We start from the raw sequence: 9325 nt of genomic DNA on the forward strand, positions 1-9325 counted from the left end.
CTTGATGGATTTCTTCCAGAACTTGAGTTCACTCGCACCTAGTCTCTGAACTTGGTAGAGATAAATCCCAATCTTCATGTCTTAAAAAGACCTAATAACTAAGGGTCTCAAATAAGTTGTTTTCTCCTTAGCCCATTTCTCTTCTTGATCACACAGCCCAGCACCCCATCCAAGATCCATTTATAGCGAGTACTTGGCTGGACCATGCCTGGCGTGGTCCTCTGTGGTGCTATGTCCTGTTTCAGGAAGCAGAGGTCCTGGAACTCTGGAGATTTTCTGTAAAGGAGCTTTATGACATCACTTCCTAGAAAGATCCCAGGCTGGACAGTCCCTCATCGAATGCACCTTGTGGAACTCAAATGGAAAACTTGACTTTCTCGAAGACTAAAGCAACTGCGTTATGCAGGTAATGAGGAATTAAACAGTTTGAGTTATTTTTTAGTTTATTTCAGACCACAAAGTTATAAGAAACAGACACAGAGGTTTGATGCTGAAAATATATTGAAATAGTTTTCTAAAGAAAAGATGTCATGTTAACATGAAATATCACTGTGGCGTCACGAATTTAACAGGTGTGGGGGTCTGCCAACAGTGGTATCCATTTCCTGGCTGCCATCCAAGCTACAGATGAAATTTTAGGTACTTTCTACTGCAAATTAAATGCTCTCCAATGGTCTCTGCATTCGTCATATGGGTTATTAGTGAAATTATTGGGCAGCTTTTGCTAATAATCATCTAGGTTTCTGAACTTAGAATTCAGCACTTCCACATCATTCTGTGAAGACTGCCTAGTTCACCAGACAAGATAATTGCATGCCCTGTATTGCAAAGTTGCCGTACCTGGATAAATGCAAATGCGCAAATGCCATGAATAAATACAGAACTAGAATGGAAACTTGAAAGCGGCAATCAACACATGAATTAGGATCCAGGCCATACTAGTCGGAGCTTGCTCTTTTACTCTGGATCACCTGCTTACTGCAGCTCACTCCCTTCTCTTTATCCGGCCCTGATCTCTCCCACATTAAAAAAAGGACATCAGGTACTCTTTTTATCGCCCCAAAGGATGTGAGCTCTCTATTCTTTGACCTCATCACACTTTGTACCTTTCACAGAAGTCCCTCTTGATCTGTGCTGTGTTCTGGTTATCCATGTGCATCTCATCCTTGTACTCACCAGCCATGCTGGAAGATGTAAATTGAATAATAAAACTTTCCGTGTTTTGCAGTTTGTCTGAGGGTTGCTCACCACGAATGTTGCCTGGTGCAATGATGCCTGACTCTTAAACATGTGGTTTCTGGAGGAAATTCCGTCATTATATTCTTTCCTAAAAATCTGCATCCCACTTTGGTATATCTCCTTGAAACAACTTCCCTATAAACTTCAAGGAGTTGGCGATTAATTTCCACGGTGGAAGTGTTTGTCTTGTGTAAAGTCTAAGGAGGCCGTATGCCGGCTCAGAATTTGTTCTAATAAAAGGAAACCCCTGGAACAGAAGCACGCAATTTTGGGTGTTCATGAAATATAGAGAGGATAAGCAATGCCCAGTTTGATTCTGGACAAACTGCAGATGGACGTTGAGTCCTAGACATGTTCTCTTATTTCTCATAGTAATTAATGAATTTTTCACTTCTTGTTATAAAAATGAAGATCAAAACAAAGCAAAGCTACAACAGGGCCCTGTAAACTTTGATGTTTTCTGGAAATGTATCTTCAAGGGTTGGCAACAACAGGACATAAATATTAACAGCTGGCATTTGAATCATGTTCCTATTTGATGAGGCAGGTTTTATCAGCCCTACTTGAGAGAAGAGAAAACTTCAGGCACTGAGGTCGCCCCAGCTACCCCAAGGTAGAGTTCTGTTTCGGACCCAGGTCCCTAAGTCCATTTCCTTTGCTGTGGCCACTCCCCACCCTCTTTCTGGAGGAGAACCTGATCTTCACAGATGTCAGAAAGGTCCCCAAAGCTGGAGGTCACGCTCTGGTTGCTGTCTTTCATTCCAGCCTGAATATGTCCTTTCAGAAAGATGCTTCATTCCCTGGGCACCTGTCTCCCAGGCCCTTCCCCAGTGCATACACACACACACACACACACACGCACACACACTCAGCCTAGAGAACAAAGAACAGGGTGTTAGTCCCTGCCTGCTCCACCTTCCCATTCCCACAGAGCCAGCCAGGGTTGTGTGCTGTAAGGATAAGAGCCAGATCTCCCTGCCATCTTAGCAGGGATGAGCAACTGCCACATCGTCACCTCAGCAATTCCCACGATGCCAGCGGATGGCACAGAGTCTCCAGGGCTTGTTGGCCACTGCTTCTTCCTCCCTTTGGAAAAGCTCCTCAGTTCAGGTACTCTGCAGTCCGGCCAGTTTAGTAAATATTTACCAGAGGAAGTGGTGACTATAATCTATTTATTGAGCATCTGCTCTGTTCAACATACAATATGCATAATAATAATTGCAATTTTCTGGGCACTTGCTATGTGTGTGAACTGACTCTAAAAAATATCACAATAACTCTAAGTATTGAGGTTATTATACAGAAGAGGAAAGACAAATGGCTTAAGGATCTTGCTCAGGTTTCTGCAAGAGGGTGAGTGACAAACCCAGGTCTGTTTCACTCCAAAAACGCCCAGCTGTAGGCAAGGAGCTTGGGGTTTTGTGAAGGATATTTGCCTATATATGACTCACTCTCCTACCAGGCTTGATCGGTTGAATTGTGTCCCCAAAAAGATATGTTGAAGTCCTAATCCCCAGGACTCAGAATATGTCCTTGTTTGGAAATCGAGTCATTGCAGATATAATTAGTTAAGGTCAGACGAGGACAGATCAAAGTAGGGTGAACCCTTAACCCAATATGACTGGTGCTCTTGTAAGAAGAAAAGAGACAGAGAGAGAAGGTGAACATGTGAGGACAAGGCAGAGACTGGAGTGATGCGGCCACAAGCCAAGGAACGCCTCGGGCTAGCAGAAGCTGGAAGAGGCAGGCAAGGATCCTACCCTACAGGTTTCTATGGGAGCATGGCCCTGCTGACACCTTCATTCAGCCTTCTGGCCTCCAGAGCTGGGAGACAATACGTTTCTGTTGTTTGAAGCCACCAGATTTGTCCTACTTTGTTAGGACAGCCCCAGGAAACATACACCAGGCGAAAAGAAGAGTGTTGTAACAGAGGTATACAGCAAATGTTATAGGAATTTGTCTGTTATAGAGGAAAACAGACTGGGGAGGCCTGAAAAAGGAAAAAGAGAGCTTGCTGCCTCTGTACTTAGTCTGAAAGGAGAAGTGGACTTCGAGAGTGAAGAGGTGGGGTGAGAGGGCTGGAGAGCCCACCTGGGCGGTGGAAGGTTCATTCTCAGGAGCGTCTGGGATGCGCCTGGAGAGGGAGAAGTCCTGGCGAGTGAAGCAGGAGCGGTGGGGAGAGACAAGTGGCGTGATGCTGGGGTTGGCAGCCAGTGGGCAGCGGTTTACAGACTGTGCTCACCCCCAATGTTGCCCAGCAACCCCTCCTCCAATTTTGAGCAGCCCAAATTGTCTTCTCTCGGCCCAGGTGCCACCTTTCGCTGAAGCAAGAACTCCTCTGCTGGACGCCACACTATGCTCACCATGATCCCCCCCTTTCTGCCTGGGTGTGCAGCCCTGCTCCCCAATCTCCATTATGTTGCTGGGCCTAGTGGCTGGGTCTTCTGGAGCAGGGCCCTCCATTCATTTCCTGGTCCCCTCACAGGACTAGAGTCCTTCCTCTGCCCTGGAGTCTAGGCCCTGGACCTTCCCTGAGTCTGGCCGGCGCCTACCACACCTGCACCATCCCACCTGTGATCACTGCCCCCCGAGCCTCCTGGATGCTAGCCCGCCTGGCCGTACCTCTGCCCTGCCGGCCCAGCTTCTCTGGCCCCATAGACGGCCTGGTTCCAAGTCCCAGCTCTTCCTGGCCGCTCCAGCAGACCCTGCCCTGAGCTGGAGCCCACCTAAAGGTATGCGAGTGGGATGGTGACATGATCCAAGCCGTTGCTCCGGCTGCTGCATCAATGCCCAATTGAAAAATGCATCATGTGGAAGCTGTGTCTGGGAGGAACCATGCGCTCTCCAGCCCTCTCACCGCCCCCTTCACTCCCGAAGCCCACTTCTTTCAGACTGAGTGCAGAGGCAGCAGGCTCTCCTTTTTCCTTTTCCAGGCCTCCCCAGTCTGTTTTCCTCTATAACCAACAAATTCCTATAACATTTGCTGTATACCTCTGTTATGACACTCTTCTTTCTGCCTGGCGTATGTTTCCCGGGGCTACCCTAACAATGTAGGACAAACCTGGTGGCTTAAGGAATATTTGTTGGTTAAATGAACAGACAAAAGGGCCACTATGGGGAGATTATTGGGGTGGTCCAGGACAGAGCACCTCAGTGTGGCCTCGTCCCGTTTCAAATACAGACAGCAGCAGGACAGGGGCGTGAGGTGGGGCCTGGGGCTCTGTGATGCAGAGGGGAGAGTGCGGACTTTGGGGTTCAGCAGTCTGGCTTCAATCCTGGCTCTGCTGCCTTCTGGCCGTGAGCCTTGGGGAAGTGACTTCACTTCTGAGCCTCAGCTTCCTCCCCCATGGCGTGGAGGTATCAACATCCACCTCTCAGAGTCACTGGGAAGCCTGAGTGTGGAACAGGTGATTTTTAAAGTTTGTAGTGACCTGCATCCAGGACATGGTTAACGGGTGGTAGGACCCTCCTCCCAGATTCTAATTCCTTGGAGGAGGAATCCAAAGAATAAGGCCTCACTCAGGTTCTCAAGGGTCTGGGACACCTGGAGAAGGGGGTTACCTGGCAGGCAGGCAGGCTCAGGAAATAAAATAATACTCTAATAATCAGGACCAGCTCTGCATAGGATGGGTAACAAATGGTTGAGAAAACAGAGACCAATTACATGAATGGCCAGATCTGGGGAGCAACATAAGAACAAGAGGCAGAAGCCCAAAGCCAGCTGGACTACCCTGATGCACAGTGTGGGGCCAAAGCCCAAGGTATTGGGTCTACACTGGCCCTTGGGGCTAGCGGAGGGCCAATGTGGACTGAGTGGCTCTAGCTGGGGGAGGAAAGAGCTGTGGAGGTTGGGAAAATAGCTGTGGGAATCGGGCTGGCAAAGAAGAGATGGATGTTGTGGAGTTGTCAAGGATTAGACCAGAGGATGTGGGTGGGAAGGAACTGAGAATGATTCAGACATTTATAACGAGGGTGAGTGCCAAGCAGGCACTGAGTGCCTTCAGGGGGAACCTGACCTGTGGCCTGCCTGGCAGAGGCCTTGGAAAGGAAGCAGGGATTCTTGTACCACTCCCAGAGTGACGGGATGTAGACAGGGCTAGGCTCCTCTGCCCGTTATCCACACGTTTGTTTATAAAGGGATCTCACAAAGATCCATGTTGAAAAAAAGAGGAATAATGAGGGGAAATTTGCCCTTTCAGATATTAAGATATGCTTGCGACAAAGCAATAGCAACAAGCAAGTAAGCGACAAGAAAGCACAGACCAACGGAGCTGAACAGAGGACTGGATGACAGTCCCAGGTACGCATGGGAACTTCATACATGATAAAAGTGACATAACAAATCAATGGGAAGAGGATGGATCGTGACACGCATGCCTCTCTGTATGAGGAAAAATAAAACTGCATCCTACTTAATTCCACGGAAGAGCGGACTACATTCCCAGGGGGATTAAAGACCTACATGTGGACGGTAAAACTAAAAAGTTAATGGAAGAAAATGAGGAGAATGTGCACAGCAGAGCTGAACGCTGCCTGGTCTCTCTGCGCCATCCTCTCGCCTTCTGGGGCTACATAGACAATGCTCCGCTGCTGTTCATAGGGTTTTCATGGCCAATTTTTCAGAAGTGGGTGGCCAGGTCCTTCTTCCTAGTCTGCCTTAGCCTGGAAGCTCTGCTTAAACCTGTCCACCACGGGTGACCCTGCTGGTGTTTGAAATCTCGGTGGCATAGTGTTCAGCATCACAGCAACACACAGCTGCCACAGTATGACAACCGACAGATGGGTGATGTGGTTCCCCGACAGGGACACAAACCGTGGGCTGCGGCAGTGAGAATGCCAGATCTTAACCACTAGGAAGCATAGTAGAGGACCACGAAAAAGCATAGTAGTGATACTCAGACATGTTAGTGATCAGAGGAATGCAGATTAAAACAATTATGAGGTATTTTGTAGTTACTGCCATGGCACCAATCCAGCGTGGCGGGATGTGGAGATATGGGACCCCCATGCCCTGCTGGGGGATGCAGGTGTGGGAGCCATTCTGGTACTCCTTACTCCATTTATGCCTACTCAGCCCCTTTGACTAGGGTCACTGCACATCTCAGTTTGCCCAGGACAGTCCAGTTTATGCCTCTTGTCCTGGTGTAATTATTAATAGTAGCCCCTTTCATTCTATGAATTGTCCTTTTTTGGGTGACAAGTTCTGGGGCCACCTTCCTGGGATGCAACAATTTCACTCACGGTTATACATCCCAGTGAAATCCTTGGGTCCATAGGGACCTGTATGCAATATTCACGGCATCTGTGGAGGTAACTGGATTATCTATCCTGGGAGGGAACGCAGGCGACACGTGTTAGATACACATACAGAGGATTGTGCAGGTGAGAGGAGGAAGCAATTAGATGAACGTGCAGCAACAGGGGTGGATGATAAAAGCAGCGCTGAGTGGGGGAGAAAAGAATCAGGAGATACACAACCTTATAGCATTTATACAAATTTAAAGTACGCGTATGTAAAACAATACGCATTTTGCAGAAAATACCTATAAACAAAGAGATACACATTCATCACCTTAGGATGATGAGGAAACAGAAAATGGGAATAAAAAGGAGTGATTACAACATAAAGAGCTGGATTCAATGTTAACAGGTAGAATCTTCTGTGAAAGTTCTCTGGGATAAATGTTCAGTGAGTCATCCATTGCTCTCTCTCCATTGCTACCATTTGCTAAGAACTCTCAGTGCTATGCAGAGTCACAAAGGAGAACATTCTGGTTGATTCAACCACATTGATGGAATAAAGATGTTGATTGAGCCCTGCTCCGTGTCAGACACTGAGGCAGACACCAGGGAATAAGGGCAAATGTCTTCAAGGAGCCATAACCAAGTTCCTGCCTTAAATTAAAACACTTTTACTAACGAAAGTCTCTCTTTGATGTAACTAACCATAACGTAAATATCTGGACCCAGTAAGTCTGGTCTCAAATGTGTTGCGAGTTGGTGCAGTACTCAGAGAGAATAGAGTCCATTCATCACGCAGGGGAAGCTTGATTCCTGAGCAGTGTTTTAAAAGAGGAGGAAGACATAGTTGCTGAAGACGGATATTCCTGATTGAGAAAATGAGAGAAGCCAGGAGAGAATGGAAGTGTTTCTAGGGGCGGCGGGAGCAATGGGAGTGAAGGGTAACAGAGGACCTGCCTGGCTAGAGCAAAGGCCAGCCTCTCTCAGATATTGCAGGAATCAACAACAGAGATAAAAAGCTTTCCTGGCTGAGAGCACCTTGAAATCCTTAATAAAAGGAAGTTTTCGTTTGTTTCAGGAGGCACTCAGAGGACAAGAGCAGGAAATTTATGGCACCAAAATGACACTTGAAGGATGATCCTTCTCTTCAGCTTGCATGGAACAGCCTGGGGCAGAGAGATTAGAGGCATTTGTTGCAGTTTCATGGAGCCTAGTAAATAATGCTTTTCTTCCCCATCCCAGTTCTGAAACAACTGAGAAAAAAACCTGAAAGCTTTATTGCTGACAAAGCCACTACTGGGTATTGTGGCCTAGATCTGTGGACATCCTAAAACTGCATCCCAGAATTAAACCGAATGTGCCACCTTGCAGGAGGCAGCCCTGCCCCAGAGGGTCTCCAGGATGGGGCCAGGCCCTACAACACAGACGGCTTGCAGGGGCAGAGCAGTCCTCTTTGTCCGCAGGCTGGCTCCCCAGAGAAAGAGAGAGAAAGGGCCAGACTGCATGTGACTGGGTCCTCCTTCCAAAAGCATTGGTCAGATCATGTGAGGCCTTCTCCATTGAGGGGACGCGGGCGCCTGGCGTGTTACCCTCATGGAGCCCCCTCAGAGGGAAGGAAATAGCCTGTCTTCCACGTGGAAGCAAAGTCTTCCTTAGTTATGGGATCTTCTCAGTTGCGAGTTCTAGAAAGCTATGGCCGGATCTTGAGACAAAGGGAAGAGAACAGGTGACACCAGAGTTCTGAGCTCCGGGAGAATCACGGAACCCAGTTTGTCAGCATTCCTATGTTTCATCCCCACCTGCCAGTTAGCCCTCGTCCTAATGTCTAGGAAACAGAGGATGACAACCCTGCGTCACTCCACTCTGGGACTTCAAATAGCCTTTTGATTGTGGATGGGCTGCTTTGCTTTTTCTTTCTTAAAAGTACTTACGAAATGAAAGCGAGTCTCAGGAAATGCATGCCTGATGGCCCACACTTGCTGTAGGTGGGCCCAGGACGAGAAAGGTGCTCTAAGATGGCCAGGTGCCTTTGGAAGAAAGCTGCCTGGAATGACGGTGACTCTGTGCCCTCTACCCGCGCAGTCTTCCAGGTCGTCTCTGTGGACCCTCAGAGGGGGGTTTTGGCAACAGCAATGAGCAGTCAGAATTGGCCATTGACTGAGATGGTGGGACATTGCCAGTCTAGATGCAAAACACAACTGTGCTGGCAAGGAAATGTGCAGAAACTGGAAGCCACTCTTTCTCATTGAGTGAGCATGCGTGAGGAAGAAAGGGCAGAAGAGGGGCTGTGCAGACAGCTTGGGATGGCGCCAGGGCATCAGCACGGAGAGGGCCTGCTGGGAAGGACAAGCTGTGGCCAATCACTCAGGGTGTAGTGTCCACCACAAACGAGGGGACCCCTTCCTCAAACATCCCTTAAGTCTAAGACATTGAGTTACCAACTGTGACAATTCCCAAAATGGAAAGCATGACCAGAAGGACTGACTTCATGTATGCACAGAATGGAAAGATGGTGTGGCAAGGCCTGGGGCCAGCCTGTGTGTTTTCCACCACATCCAGACACGTGGAGAGCAGCCCCTGCCAGCAAGGTCATGCCGGCTGTGACAGCACTTGAGAACTGAGTGGGGTGTCACATGGCACCAGGTTGATCCCATGTGTACGATGCATAATCAAGCACCTCTAAATAAACACAGCACCTGGCAGTGGATGTACACACCCAGCCTGCAGACGTGTTTTGTCTGGTTTGCAGGGTGTTTTGAAAATTTTTGTAACTCATTGCTAGCGTTTAAGAAGTGGGAGATTTCACAGTAAAATCTGGATTTCAAGCTTTTCTTGAAAGTTAGAT

The 9325-nt window shown here is 48.2% G+C and overlaps 1 long non-coding RNA gene across 1 annotated transcript; it reads left to right on the plus strand.

Annotated features, from left to right (window-relative positions):
* The first annotated feature begins 299 nt into the window (after positions 1-299).
* Positions 300-6836, plus strand: LOC139080749 (uncharacterized). Its single transcript, XR_011535490.1, has 2 exons — positions 300-406; positions 5439-6836. It is a non-coding gene; the product is annotated as an uncharacterized lncRNA (long non-coding RNA).
* Positions 6837-9325: the final 2489 nt, after the last annotated feature.

The sequence above is a fragment of the Equus przewalskii genome, chromosome 32 (assembly GCF_037783145.1).
Source record: "Equus przewalskii isolate Varuska chromosome 32, EquPr2, whole genome shotgun sequence".
Taxonomy (NCBI): Eukaryota; Metazoa; Chordata; class Mammalia; order Perissodactyla; family Equidae; genus Equus; species Equus przewalskii.